The 15,301-nt window shown below is 47.8% G+C and overlaps 1 long non-coding RNA gene across 1 annotated transcript in view; it reads right to left on the reverse strand.

The window, feature by feature from the left end:
• Positions 1-3,488: 3,488 nt before the first annotated feature.
• The window catches only part of LOC144806020 (uncharacterized), a 36,321-nt gene continuing 24,508 nt past the window's right edge, over positions 3,489-15,301 (reverse strand). The window contains exon 3 of the long non-coding RNA XR_013605650.1: positions 3,489-4,177. This is a non-coding gene — a long non-coding RNA (uncharacterized LOC144806020). The remainder of the gene's footprint in view (positions 4,178-15,301) is intronic.

Genomic DNA, 15,301 nt, shown 5'->3' on the forward strand with positions numbered 1-15,301 from the left:
TGTGGGTACGTGTATGTGCCCTTAAAAGCCGCTCCTGCCTCTCTCTGCCCTCTGCAGCCTCGGGCTCCTGCCCTCCCGCCCCCACCCACGCAGCACCAGCTGTTCTCATCCCCTTACAGAGTCATCTTAGTTACTGTGATGCAAAAAAGTAAACGTTCCTTTGTAAACCTTATGCTTCATCTGCATCCATTGCCTGGGAAATGTGTTTTAAAATTTTTTTTTGTCAGAATCCAGATCGATTCCCTTAAAAGCCGGTCCTGCCTCTCTCTGACCTCTACAGCCTCGGGCTCCTGCCCTCCAGCCCCCACCCACGCAGCACCAGCTGTTCGCATCCCCTTACAGAGTCATCTTAGTTACTGTGATGCAAAAACAAAGTAAACGTTCCTTTGTAAACAACCTAAAACGGCACAACTTAACTATCAACGTGATATGGGTAGGATTTGTGAGATATATTAACAGCGCTTAGAAACCAAGCCTACACAGAAGCGATATCGAGCAAATGACACACTTTAGCTTTCTTTTTTTCAAGTTTCTTCAATTAATGCCTCATTGCTCCATTAATCACCAGAAGCTGGAGCTGATCCCCCTTTGTGACCTTATGCTTCCTCTGCATCCATTGCCTGGGAAATGTGCTTTAAACAAAAATGTTATTAGAATCAACAGATCATGTATCGATGATGGATCATTTGGATAATGTGGCAAAATTCATAACTATGCAGAAAGTGAAGCAGCCATGTAATCACATAATTCCAACTAGTAGTTCTTTGCTGTGACTTGAAAAAGACACAATCCTGATTGATGAAGCAGTCGGTTTCTCTGTACTTGAATAAAGGGAAGCATTTTCAGAACCCCTTGTCCTCTGCTGTCTGGGAATGATTCATATTCAGGCTGCACTGAGCTGCATCTAGGCGATTTACCACTGGTAAGCCATTCAATGCAGGCGGTTGACTGGCAGCGTGGGCTCAGGGAGAGGAAGTACTACCTTAGGCTTAGGCCTCTCGAGAAACAGAACTGCAGGCTGCAATTCCCATTTTAGGAGATGCAGTTCTCTCGTTGCGTTTAGGCCCCTGTCAAGGCATTTATTTATTTATGCGTTTTTATATAGCGCAGACTTTACCCGAGGGTGTCAGAGCGCTTCACAATAGGAACAGTAACATTACAAGAGCAAATGTTACGTTACATGAGGAAAAAGTGACAATTGTGCAAGTAACTCCAGTAACCAAGATACAAGATGAGGTAGCAACCGGTACGTTACAAGCCAGAAAGAGCCTCAATGTCTGCAAAGTCTCTTGAAATGCACATGTGCTTGTACTACAATGGCAACGTTTTCAGATGAATGTATTGTGTTGCCCAATAACAACCCGACACTGGCGTGCATTGTCAATTTAAATAAATGCGGAAAAATACTAGCTGTAGTGGCGTTTTTTGCGTGTGGCAAAAATAAATGTGGATAAATACAGAAAAAATGCCCAAAAAATAAATATGGATAAATACAGACGGAAATGGTCAAAAAATAAAGAGCACTGGTGTTTCTCCCCCAGTGTGGATTCTCACATGTGCAGTGAGACCAGATTTACGGCTGAAACACTTGTGGCATTCAGAGCACTGATAAGGTTTTTCTCCAGTGTGGGTTCTTATATGCTGAGTGAGACTGCGTTTTTCACTGAAACATTTCTTGCATTCAGTGCACTGATAAGGATTTTTCCCAGTGTGGGTCCAAGTATGTTTAGTGAGTCTTCTTTTGTCATAGAAACATTTCTGGCATTCAGAGCACTGATAAGGTTTTTCCCCAGTGTGGGTTCTTATATGATGAGTGAGACGGTTTTTATCACTGAAACATTTGTCACATTCAATGCACTGATAAGGTTTTTCCCCAGTGTGGGTCCTAGTATGTTTAGTGAGTAGTCCTTTGAAACAGAAAAATTTCGGGCATTCAGAGCACTGATAAGGTTTTTCCCCAGTGTGGGTTTTTATGTGCACCGTGAGCCTGTTTCTGTCAATGAAACATTTCTGGCATTCAGAGCACTGATAAGGTTTTTCCCCAGTGTGGAATCTCAAATGTGCAGTTAGAAGTGATTTAAGTTTGAAATGTTTTGGGCATTCAGAGCACTGATAAGGGTTTTCCACAGAGTGGGTTAATGCATGTCGATATAGACTCCGTTTGATACTAAACCTTTTCTGGCATTCAGAGCACTGATAAGGTTTTTCCCCAGTGTGGATTCTCATATGCTCAGTGAGATAAGATTTACTGCTGAAACTTTTTGGGCACACTGAGCACTGAGAAAGGTTTTTCCCAGTGTGGATTCTCATATGCTCAGTGAGATAAGATTTTCTGCTGAAACTTTTTGGGCACACTGAGCACTGAGAGAGGTTTTTCCCAGTGTGGATTCTCATATGTTCAGTGAGACTAGATTTACAGCTGAAACTTTTTTGGCATTCAGAGCACTGGTAAGGTTTTTCCACACAGTGGGTTAATGCATGTCGATAAAGAAACGCTTTGATACTAAACCTTTCCTGGCATTCAGAGCACTGATAAGGTTTTCCCCCAGTGTGGATTCTCATATGTTCAGTGAGATGAGATTTACAGCTGAAACTTTTTGGGCATTCAGAGCACTGATGCTTTTCCCCAGTGTGGATTCTCACATGCGCAGTGAGACTATATTTATGGCTGAAACATTTTTGGCATTCAGAGCACTGATAAGGTTTTTCCCCAGTGTGGATTCTTATATGCTCAGTGAGATAATATTTACTGCTGAAACTTTTTTGGCATTCAGAGCACTGAGAGAGGTTTTTCCCAGTGTGCATTCTCTCAAATTCAGTGAGATGAGATTGATGGCTGAATCTTTTTTGGCACAGGTAACTTATTTCTCCAACTTGGGTTATTTTGCTTTGATTGAGGCGGGTTTGAACACTGAATTTGTTCTCACAGCACGTGTTTTTATAAGGTGTATTCCTAGAGTTACATTTAGTTTTCTCTTGCTTATATGCCACGGTACGAGTGAACTCGATTTTAGAGTCGGGCTTGTTTAGATAATGTACAGTATTTATCTCTAAAAGAAATTGTGTGTAATCTTCTTAACACTTGAATTGAGCAAAATATGTCTGGATGCAGCCCTGTAACACCTGTCGAAATGTTTCTAGCAGATAATAGTCTTTTGGTTACAGCCTCTCCGGCAGCAACTTATTTTGTGACTGAAGTTTTTCTCAAATCTATTTGTATAGGTTCTTAGCAATGCAGGGATAAGGTGTTAGTCTGATATTTAATGATTAAACTGAGACGTACCTTTTTGCACTGGCGTAATGGCAGTAACTGAGAACATTAGAACATGCACAGTACTATTGTGGCTCACCAGTCACAGAACATCAGTTAATTTTACCCTTTCTATGTTTGGTGTAAGGTGTAGTTCTGAAGATGAGGATTTATTTACATTAGCTATAGCGCAACGGTGCTCATTTAATCAGTTTTTACATATCACTCCTGCACAACAGAATGTTTAGGTGATTTACATAGAATTTCAGAGCAGTACACATTAAAAAGGAAACAATCTGAGATGGTCATGAAAACAATAAAGTGGTGGATTTTTAAGGTTTTCGCCAGAGTGAGCAGAGTGGGTCGAGGTGTTATATCCCGAGGCAGATAGTCTCAAACTTGTGTAACTGGTTAAAAACGGTTGTTGAACAAAGGTGATTTTCCAATCTTTTGGTTGTTAACGTGTCAGCTTCGAAGTCTTCTTTCAGTGTCTTTTCTTTGATGGTTTGCAGAAGAAATATTTAGTTATATCTTTCTTTTATGCAGTGTGTGCTTCCTCTCTGGAATTACATGATGCTTTAGATCATGCGTGCTTTAGATGAACGTTATTCTGTCATGCTGAGGCAATTTGTCTTTCTGATAATATTTCAGATGAGGATGTTGTGATTGGTCTTTCTGGGATTATTTCTGATGCTGTGTGCACAGATATGACTTTGCTCTGGGTTAATGAAATGCAAAATTAGAGACTTCACTTACAGGTATAGTACTTTCCTCAGCTCATACTTCCTCGCCACACCTAGATTTTGGAAATTGTTTAAACTTAGAATGCTGGATGTCCTTCAGTTTTTCAAAATAATCCTTCTTATGGCACTAACATTCAGTTGCCTGGTGTCAAATCTTGCTTTCTTCGTCCGTAATTTCAATCACCTATAGTATTAAAATTAAATAGTTAATACATAATACATGTAAATTTCCCCAAAAATAATTTACAAGCCATATCAATGCAGAATTGCAGAATTTTGAAAATGTTGACCTGTTCTTCAGATAGAGCAGAGTGTAGAATGGTAGCCTGAGAGTACTTGGACGTAGGAGTGAGGATTTGTAGAAATTCCAACATTTTATTATGCTCACAAAGGATACATGTACCCTATGGACTTGTAACATAGAATCCCAAAGCAGAAATTAAAGTCATATGGACTGGCACCAAACAGATATTTAAAAAAGAATACTATCAATTAATTTTTAATGTAGATTTTTGAGATGGGAATTTCCTCTCCACGGACAACAGGTGTTTTCCCCTGCCCTGAGTTACCAACTACTTGTATCTGGTATCCTGACTTTTGAGTTCTGGCCTCTGCCGCACGCAAATCTATTGTATGTTGCAAGGACTATGCCTAGACCTATCCCTCAACTATGGTCCACAGTATGAATCAAGGGCAATTAAATTAAGGCGTACTTTCATGTGTTAATTTTATTCCACCTGATTATCAGTTGTTAGGTTGTTTACCCCCGTTATCTGGGGATTCGCCTGTATCGTTCACCCGCCGACATCTTTGAGGGCAATCATGGCAAGGTTCTCGCTGGCATCCGCGCCTCGGTGGGCTTCTGGAAACACCTTCCACTAGCCCCCATCGGGCGAGTAGCCCTGGCAAAAATTATCATTGTCCCTCGCTTACTGTATTATTTCACCAACCTCCCGGTCGTGCCTCTCAGACGTTTTTTCCGCGAACTGGACTCGTTGCTCCGCACCCTTATATGGGGAAATGGTCGGCATAGAATAGCCCTCGCCAAACTTCGACTATCCACCACACAGGGGGGCCTGGGTGCCCCAGACTTCGAATCGCACTTCCTAGCAGCGCAACTTCAGTGGCTCTCGTATTGGACGGCGGGAAGACATTCTGGGGAGACTCATACAGCGCACGGCCCCATCCCGGAACTCTGTCGGCTGCTGCTCGCTGGCATCAAACCCTGCCGGACCTACCCCTTGCAGGTGTCCGTGGCCCGCCAATGTATGTTGCGAATTCACCGCATGGCAACGAGGACCACTTGCTACCCCCCACGGCTGCCACTAGCGGGGTGGCCACGGGGCGTCTCCTACTTTACGAGCGCCATGGTAGGCACATGGACGGACTCGGAGGTCACGGAGGCGGAGGCACTATTTGAGGAGGGCCAGCTTCGCCCGTTCGCACAACTTATGGAGGACCTTGGCCTCCCCCCAGGGCAGTTCCTGACACATCCCCAACACATCGACGGCTATCGCCCACATGGTGATCTAACGGTCAGTGAGCCCGCGACACACCCCGTAATACACACTATCCTCTACATGGGGAGCGGAAGACACCTAGTCACTTGGTTGTACAAGTCCATCCGGGAACTTACACACAAGCCGCTACTCACTCTTAGGACGGTGTGGGAGGACGAGATTGGGAGACAATTACATGACCGGGAGTGGGACAGAGCGCTGGAATTCCCAAAGAAGGTGTAGAGAAACGCGTGGTTCAAAAACATACAATACTACATTTTACATAGGGCTTACCAGACCCCGGCGCGCCTCCAGCGTTTCTATCCTGACACTCAGTTCTTATGCCCCAGATGTTACTCCCCGTACGCACACTTCCACGACATGTTCTAGGACTGCCCAACCCTTCAGCCCTACTTGTCAGCCATACTTGACTCCATTAGCACCCTCACAGGCCTCACCGACCTGCATTCCTGGGAGGCAGTCGCCCTGGGGACATTCCGCAGGCCAAAAAACACTCAAGGTGCAGTTCAGATATGCTGCGCTATCCTTGCTTCTACCAAAAGGAACATAGCCATGCAATGGCGCGCGCCAGCTGGACCCTCACTAGAGACGTGGGCGGGCGCAGTGAGAAAGCGGACTGCAGCGGAAGAGGATGCCCTTCGGGAGGAGGAAGCTAAAGGTCAGCGCAAGCGTCCTATCTCCCTAGAATGGGCCACCCTATCCCACCAGTCTCTGTCAGATCACCAGCGTGATACCCCAAGCCCCTCCCAACACGCCCCGTGCCTCGGACGGCATCGATGCCCTCATAGGGAGTAATCGACATGCCCCCCCGCGCCCCCCCCCCATTTCCGAATCCACCCCTCCGGCCTTCGCTCCGTTCTACCCCACTCTTCCCCCCCACAATTTTTTTACTCCGTAGATGCGCTCAGTGCAATTCGCCTGCTCAGCTCCCTTGGCTCAGTCCACATCCCTCTCCCCCCCCCTCCCCCTCCTCCCCAGTTAGTTCATTCCCCTCCAGGGCTTTCTCTTTTCTCTCTCCCTCCCTTCGCAGGGACACTGCTCTCTTTACCAAGTTCCCTCACCCCACACATAGTCCCCCTGTTTCTTTCCCCCAAATTCTCCTTGCGCTCTAGCTACATCAGTTCTAAGCGGTCCATGCCCCTACTCCACGCGCCTGTGGAATATTGTATACATCTAACGGTCATGTCTGTACTATTGTATCACCTTCGTCGCATTATTATTTACTATGAACATTATTTCCATTAACAAAAATCAATAAAAAGGTTTTACAAAAAAGAAAAAATCAGTTGTTAGGTTTTTCTGCACCTGGATGTATCAGGTGTAGAAAAACAGGACACAATTTTTTTCCAGACCGGAAAATTAGACTGAAAAGACGCACAAGACTCTGGGTGCAGCAGAAGCAGCCAAGACTTATCCTGTATTTTGTACTAACTGGGGGAAACCCACAATTCTTCCCTCTGTTAGAAAAGGCTTTCCACTTCCCTCCAATGCTTCACCCATATCCCCCCAACCAACCACATGCATATATCTACCACCTGCTTAAAACAAGTGGTAAATAAAAGAAGAAAAACACTATGAAATAGTGAATGGCATGTGGTTTGACAGGCAGGAGAATCTGTTCCTCGTGGCAACTACCCAGTCCATGGCGCCAAACTTGTGACTGCACGTTACTGGGGTAAATCTACCAAAAAACAATTACATGAGATTTTTCTGCCACTTCAGTACTGTGCAACTTCTCACAAGGGACTATCAGAGGTCTTGGAACGGTCCTGTGACCTGGAGGGTCACACCAAGTGTGCCTATATTTAAGGCACAGGACTGTCATGGGTTTAACAGCTAGAGCGGTGGTGGCAATGCACCCTGTTGTAAGGATCAATAGCCTGATGAGATCTTTGCATCATGGTCAGTGGAGTGGCGTCCTGCTGACACACCCATGTAATGCTCCATTTCTATACCTGTGCCCAGACTTTGCGCTAACATCAAGTGCGTGTTTAGGGTGTTGGTGTGCGTAGCATAAATGCAATGTGAGAGTGCGACAGAGTAAACCGCGACAGAGTAAACCGCGACAGAGTAAACCGCGATAGAATAAACAGCATCTCCTGCCTGCCAGTTGTGTATACAGTGGGACCATCTAACCCTCTTTTATACTCTAGTTCAAAGTCCCCTGTTACCAAGTAATAATGTGCTCTACAAAGTACTCAGGTGCCTGCTGTACCACCAGGGATGGTGAGAGCCTGACAGTTTATCTAAGTTGAAGAGACATCACCTGCAGGCTGAATTACTTAATGGAGAAGCTGTGTACCTGTCCTGCAGAGCCTAGAACTGTGCCTAGAAGCCTGCCTGTCTGGTGAGAAAGGGAAGGGAGTTTGACTATCCAGCAGGAGGACAAGGCTGTCCTGGAAGAAGCAAGGTCAGACACATCCCTTTCATCTGTAGGGCGGGCCGGCAAGCCATCCAGCAGGACCAGCTAGTCTGAGGGACCCCGCTCCGCCAATACTCTCCCAACAGTTCAAGGCAGAAAATAAAACTTTACGACAACGTGATTGTTGAGGCCCAGTAGGACGATTGTGTGCTGCCAACATCCCCGTTCAAGGTTGCACTTGTCAAATTCCTAACACAACAGGGTCTGAATCTACTGACTTTCTGGAGAGCCCGTGTTGGGCTTTTAGCTGCTGAAATTTCTGACTGAATACAGCCCTACATCCAGGACAAAAGCACTCCACAAAAGCCTGCTGGTGGGTCACTGCTCTCTCGAGTCTTGGGGCGTGCCAGTCAAGTGTCGGGAAACAGGAAAGAGACCCAGACAAGACTGACTCATCCTGTGAAAGGGTAAGACGCTTACGACAGAGCATATACGCATTGGGGTGACTGGAGTGACAGAACTGCACCTATACTATATTCATGATACTCCTAAATGCCCCTTGAGGGGAAGAGGGGATCAGAACCGGACGCACCGGTCTGCAGCACATGGTAGTCTGGCATGCCTACACTATCTTTTCACCCAGACAGTCCATAAAGATGATTTTAGAGCCGCTACGCACATAGCAGTGGGAATCACAGACCATTCGCTGGTGGAGGTGAAACTCGATGGTCTGGTTGTGGACTTCATCCTACCCCCAAGTGTTGATCCATGATGTTTAAAAGACCAGGCGTACAAAGCTCGTATGAGAGATCGAGCAGACTACTATTTTAAAGAGAACGGGCGGCCTGCTAAATCAGCTTTCGTGCTATAGGATGAATTCAAGCCAGTGATCCTTGCGGACACGGACATTAAGGGGCCGGAAATACTGGGAGAGACTTCCTGAAGGACCTGACCCTGCCAATGCTAACGAATGAGGACCGAGACGCACTAGAGCAAGACCTGGCAGTAGACTAAATAAATAAGACAATAAGAACCTTGAAAACAGGACAAGCAACAAGGCCTAATGAGCTCCTGTTAGAATTATATACAAGCATGATGGATAAATTCAGGGAGTACCTCGAGTGTAGGTTTCAGACTGCCTGAAAATAAGGGTGTCTCCCAGAGGACCAAAGAATGTCTGAGGTGGTGGTCATCCCAAAAAAGGACGAACCAGCAACTGAGTTTGGGTCTTCTAGACCCCTCTACCTGCTTAATTTTGAGACTAAGGTCCTTGCGTAAGCCCTGGCGATCTGCCTGCGGATATTAATTACAACAGTGGTTCATCCTGATCAACCGGGCTTTCTGTCACACCAGGGAACGCGCTTAACTCTCCGACACCTTAATGGAGTACCACATGCAACCGGGGATTCCTTTGCTGAACCAGTGGCGCTGCTGTTAAGCTCTTGTATGTGGCCCCTCTAGCGTGAATGCACGTCAATAATACAGTCTCCCGAGTCTTTGCCGTCCGACATGGATGCTCCTTGCCTCCTATGCTCTTCACACGTGCGTGGGTTCGCCAGGACCTCTCATATGGTGTATTCCAGTTGATCAGGAGTGGGATGCGAGAATCTCCCTCTACGTTGACGTTTTGCTGTAGGACACGTATTCAGCCTTCTCGAGTGAACGAATCCTACACATTTTTACCATATTTAGAGATTATTCAGGATAGAAGATCAATTGGAAGAAGTCCTTAATATTCCTGCTGGAATCAGGGACCCTGCGGCTGCACTCTAGGTGCACAGTTCTTGTGGCACTACATGGCTTTAAATATTTAGGCGTGGGCGTGGCCAAGATGGTGGCGAGGCAGGATGATTCGCTCCTACGACAGCTGGGAAGCGCCAAAATCGGTGGCGGAGACCCGTCTGTCCCTACCTACCGTCGGTGGACTGATGACTGGCAGCGGGGGCCAAATACGGGCCGAAGAGATCCGAGTCCAGCGGCTGCATCACCAACGTGGCAGAAGCCTAACAACAGGGGCAGCCCGTGACGGAGACCGCAGAGGCCAGCTCTCAACACCGCGGCCTCTGCCCGCCTCGGCCATCTGCTGCACGGCGGGGGCCGCATTCCTAGTCGCGGACCCGTGGAACCCGTGGAGCCGGAGATTGGGAGCACAACACCCCTTGCGACACCTGGACCTGTGGAGCTGGGCCGGATTGGAGCCTATCACTAAGGCATTCCTAAAATCGCTCTTCAACACTCTCAGGGCTGACATACTGACAGTGAAGACGGATCTGAAGGCTGAGATGTGGGAAATACGCAGAGACGTAGATGAGGTGGGGGAGCGGGTCGCAACGCTGGATACCAAGCACGACTCCACCACGATGGAGGTGATAATGCTCCAACAGGAGATACTGAGGCTCCAAGATCAATAGCTGGATCTCCAAACGCACGTGGAGGACCTCGAGAACAGATCACGTCGACACAACATCCGGATCCCAGGGGTAAAGATGACGGAAGATAACAAAGATCTCTTTGCCTTCACACAGGGCCTCTTCCGCCATATCGTGGCTGTTGCTCAGGATGTGGAAATTGTCTTAGATAGAGCACACAGAGTCGGACCCCCGGGGGCGCCCAACAACACCCCGGCGGACATTTTAGTATGCCTGCAGGACTTCAAAACCAAGGAAGCCATTCTGACAAAGGCGTTAAGGGTAAGGACTTTAAGAGAATTGTGCGCCATAAGAGATCTGGGATCGAGGAAAAACGCAATGCATGGCGCTGGGCATGTTGTGCAGGAGCTGGGATTATCTGACCTTTGGTGACATTCCCACCCCCGCACTCGTAGCTACACCTTTTACTCAGGGGCGCACACAACCTATGCACGCCTGGACTATCTTATAGGCTCCTCCTCCCTCCTGACCCATATCACCAACATTGATATTTGGATGGCCTCTCTCTTGGATCATTCCCCTGTCCTGGCCAATTTTCAACTCCCTTGTTCACCGCGCCCCCTCAGACACTGGCGCTTGCGTGACACGCTGCTGCAGCTCCCACCTGTACTGACTCAAATCCAGAAAGCCATCACAGATTTTCATTCCGTCAACGATACTCCGGACACTTCCCTAGCTAAGCAGTGGGCGGCCCTAAAGGCAGTCCTGCAGGGGGAATTCATAGCGATCTCTTCAGCTCAAAATCAAAATAGGGAACGTAAGAGAGCGGAACTCACCCAGAGAGTCTCAGACCTTGAGCAGCTACATCAGAGAACAGGGGCGGCCAGAGCATGGCGCCAGCTTTGCCTAGAGAGAAAACAACTTGTAGCCCTAGATCAAGATAATATTTCAAAACAACAACGGTCCCATTACAAAGGACAAAATAGTTACAAATGAATATAGACCAAAGAGTAGCTATATTAGGGTGACATGTCCAGCCGGACAGAGGTCTAATGCATAAGTTGGGGTAAAAAATTCTCACATTTGTACAAGAACGGGCACAAGCCTGCACCAAATTTTACAGACAAATAGTGAACACAAAGAGACAAACAAAGGGCTTGTAGGCAAAAACTGCAAGTTCTGTTACACTGTTGTCATCACAGTATTAAAATGTAGTACATAACATTAAGAGACACCTTTACACTCAAAGAAAAAATAAATATACTGTTGTTTAAGGTGTAACTACTTGTCGACTGCGTTTCAATTCCTATTAGAATTCACGAATCATCATCAGGACACATATATGCATGCCTAACGTTCATATAGCCTCAATTGCCTATAGGGAGGAAAGGGAAGGAAAATACATCAGGGATACATTAAGAAAGACATAAAGGAATTAGTGTGTGTAGGAAATGGGATCCCTGTCCGGCCAAGGCGTGCGCCAAGGCCAGGCAGAAACCACCATCCCCCGCTAGGGTAAGGAAGGTACCCGCCAGGACAACCCCTGCTCACCCCCTGGGTAGCTTGGCACGAGCAGTCAGGCCTATCTCGGAGGCGAAGTGTAAAGTATTTGCGCACGCACCCACCAGCAGCAACATCCAGGGCCCCCCACAAAAGGAACTCCACACAAGGTTTATGTAAAAATAGCCTTTGTGTTGAAAACACACATTATATAGGAATACACACTTCACAAGGTGCCATCAGGCACGGGCAGAATCTACAGGGGAATATTTACAAGGCAGGGCCCGAGGACCACTGCCAGGAATAGGCAATTGGGAGACTAACATTGGGACCGTATAACAACCTTCAGCTTCACACAAGATACATAGAACCTTCAGCTTCACACAAGATGCATAGAACCTTCAGCGGGGAAAAGACAAGGCACATGACACAATACATCACCTTCCATGGTGCAACATAGAATAATTCGCTGGAATCACATTAGTAAGAACACAGAACTCTCTCTAGGCCAACGGGCCTCTCTGGGGCTAAGACGCCCTAAGAGACGAAGTCAAGATAGGCTGCAGGGAGCCAAGAAGAACTTAAACGTGGCAGCTGCCCACAAAGTGCTGGGCAGCTGTATATGATGGGGCCAACGTAGGAGCCTCGCAGGCTCTGAAGCAAAAGGGTCCAAGGAGGAGTCTTTCAGGGCTCGAGACATAAAGGGATGCTGTGAGCCTCGCAGGGCTCGGGAGACAACGGTCAAAGGTGGAGCCTCTCAGGGCTCGGGGCAACAGTGGAGCCTCTCGGGGCTCGGAACATCGGAGGAGCCTCTCAGGGCTCGGGGGAAAATGGCCGCTGGGAGCCTCTCGGGCTCGGGGGAAAATGGCCGCTGGGAGCCTCTCGGGGCTCGGGGGAAAATGGCCGCTGGGAGCCTCTCGGGGCTCGGGACCAATGCAGGGCTTCGTGGAGTCCCTCCCGGGGGACTCGATATGGGCGGAATGAGCAAAGAGCCTCTCGTGGGCTTGGCAGCAATGTACTCTCTATACTCGGCACTACACCCCGTAAGCAAGGTGCCGCCCAGATTTCTGCCAGGAGGGCCGCCGATACAGGACTGAGAGGAGCATTCAGTTCTAACAATTCCACCCTCCCATACCTGATGAGTGGCATACTGGCAGCAATCATGATCGACAATAGTTAGCGTCCCATGCAAGTGAGGTGGAGAAAAGTGCCCGCAGAGACGATGATGTGGTGGCGGCTGGTGGCGGCCTGGCGCGGACGGGCTTGCCTTCGGCGCGCAGCTGCGCACGTCCGCGTTTTCCCACCGGTTATGTAGGGATTAATGGGCGGTAGACTAGAGCGCTGAATGACCCTTCCGCTCTTACAACCGGAAGTGAGTCTAAATGCCAGCAACGACCATCCGCTCTAACGGCACAAGCCGAGGCGGACTTGGGTCTGGGCAGAAACAGGTGAGACAGTACTTGCTGTGAACTTTAAAAGTGGTTAATCTTGGCGGCGTAAACAATATAAAATGCAACACAGGAATTTAAAAACGGAGCACAATTCAATCTGAGCCCGAATTTACATCAGGTTAACGAGTGATTAGCAGTACAGCTACAAAAACAGCTTTACCCTTTTGATCGGGGCACCGCTGCGCGCGTCCGCGCCTTCCCACCGGTTATGTAGGGATTAATGGGCGGTAGACTAGAGCGCTGAATGAGCGGCTCTCAGCCGTGGAGAGTGAGGAATTAATAATGCTATTGATGGTAGGGTTCACTTCACTAACCAAGGCTTGTAAGAACGATGGGGGGCAGGGGTCTAAGGAAATCGGGTCGAATGCGTTAAAGCGGGCCATATGGATGTTCTCCTCAATAGGCCCCATCCTTTCAATGTCTGAGGAGGTCGGTGTCTGTTTCGGGAAATCCTTAACGATGTCAAGGATTTTCTTTTCAAAGTAGTTGGCAATGGAATGACTCTGGGCTCAATCTCCTTGAGGACTGGACAGCTCTAATCTGAGAACTACTCTATGTCGCCAGTAATTCTCTTCATGCCACTGGCCTAATGTTGGCCATGTGACCTGTAACCAGCACCGCTTAAGTAGGAGGGCACATCCACGGTCAGATCCACTACTCTGGCCGCTGAGAGACGTGCTCGTATCCAATTACACGAACTACCCAGCGACCTGGCAGGGCAGCGTGGACAATACATAAAACGCCTGAATCCTCATTGCAGGTTTTCCTAGGTAAGCGGAAGTCCGGCTCTTCACCGGTACTCGTCCGTTAACACAATTCATGCCCTATGTCACTAACAGTTCCCCTCCCTTTCACAGGTGCCATAAATTGCCCAGATTGTGATCAATGACAGCACTACAATGCGTCTGGTAAGCCAATTAGTTCCCCGCTGTCACCTTGCGTCACCCACCGGCATCACGCTCCGTTTTTTATATGTACACTGAGCACACCGTTCCCCACCGGCAATCTCCAATCACTTAGTCTACCAATAGACAACGCTTCCACGATCACCCCGCCTAGGCGCTCACTTGCACCCCACGGGCTGCACATTTAGCGCGTCCTGTATCACGCACGCATTGAACACCTCACCGTAGGCAGCATGGCACACCGCCTCGCGTCCCCGAGTATGTGGCTGGGCACCCCCAAGCACGCACAATCCTGAATGCCCCCATAGAATCACCATGGAGATGTACAATCTTGATCACTTTGGGTAATGCCAATGATGTAGAAGTGGATGTATATATGCCCCCAAAAGAGTCAACATGGAAATGTACAATCATGAAAGCCACCAATAGAATCACTTTGGGTATTGCCAATGTTGGAGAAGTGAAGTGAATAATTATATGCACACAAATTCCTTTATGTCTTTCTTAATGTATCCCTGTTGTATTTTCCTTCCCTTCCCTCCCTATAGGCAATTGAGGCTATATGAATGTTAGGCATGTATATATGTGTCCTGATGATGATTCGTGAATTCTACTACGAATCGAAATGCCATCGACAAGTAGTTACACCTTATACAACAGTATATTTATTTTTTCGTTGAGTGTAAAGGTGTCTCTTAATGTTCTGCACTACATTTTAATACTGTGATGACAACAGTGTAACAGAACTTGCAGTTTTTGCCTACAAGCCCTTTGTTTGTCTCTTTGTGTTCACTATTTGTCTGTAAAATTGGGTGCAGGCTTGTGCCCGTTCTTGTACAAATGTGAGAATGTTTTACCCCAACTTATGCATTAGACCTCTGTCCGGCTGGACATGTCACCCTAATATAGCTACGATTTGGTCTATATTCATTTGAAACTATTTTGTCCTTTGTAAAGGGACCGTTGTTGTTTTGAAATATTAACTCCCCAGGGTCCCTTGTTGATCGGTCTGGGTGCCCTTGTCCCCAGAGCTGGTCTCAACCCTTGGTTGGCACTGTGGGCACTGCCTCTGTGGTTGGCAGCCCTCTGCTGGGCGCACTGACCTCCCCATAGCTGGTCTCACCCCTTGGTTGGCACTGTGGGCACTGCCTCTGTGGTTGGCAGCCCTCTGCTGGGCGCACTGACCTCCCCATAGCTGGTC

Source organism: Lissotriton helveticus (genome assembly GCF_964261635.1).
Source record: "Lissotriton helveticus chromosome 1_1 unlocalized genomic scaffold, aLisHel1.1 SUPER_1_unloc_4, whole genome shotgun sequence".
Classification (NCBI taxonomy): domain Eukaryota; kingdom Metazoa; phylum Chordata; class Amphibia; order Caudata; family Salamandridae; genus Lissotriton; species Lissotriton helveticus.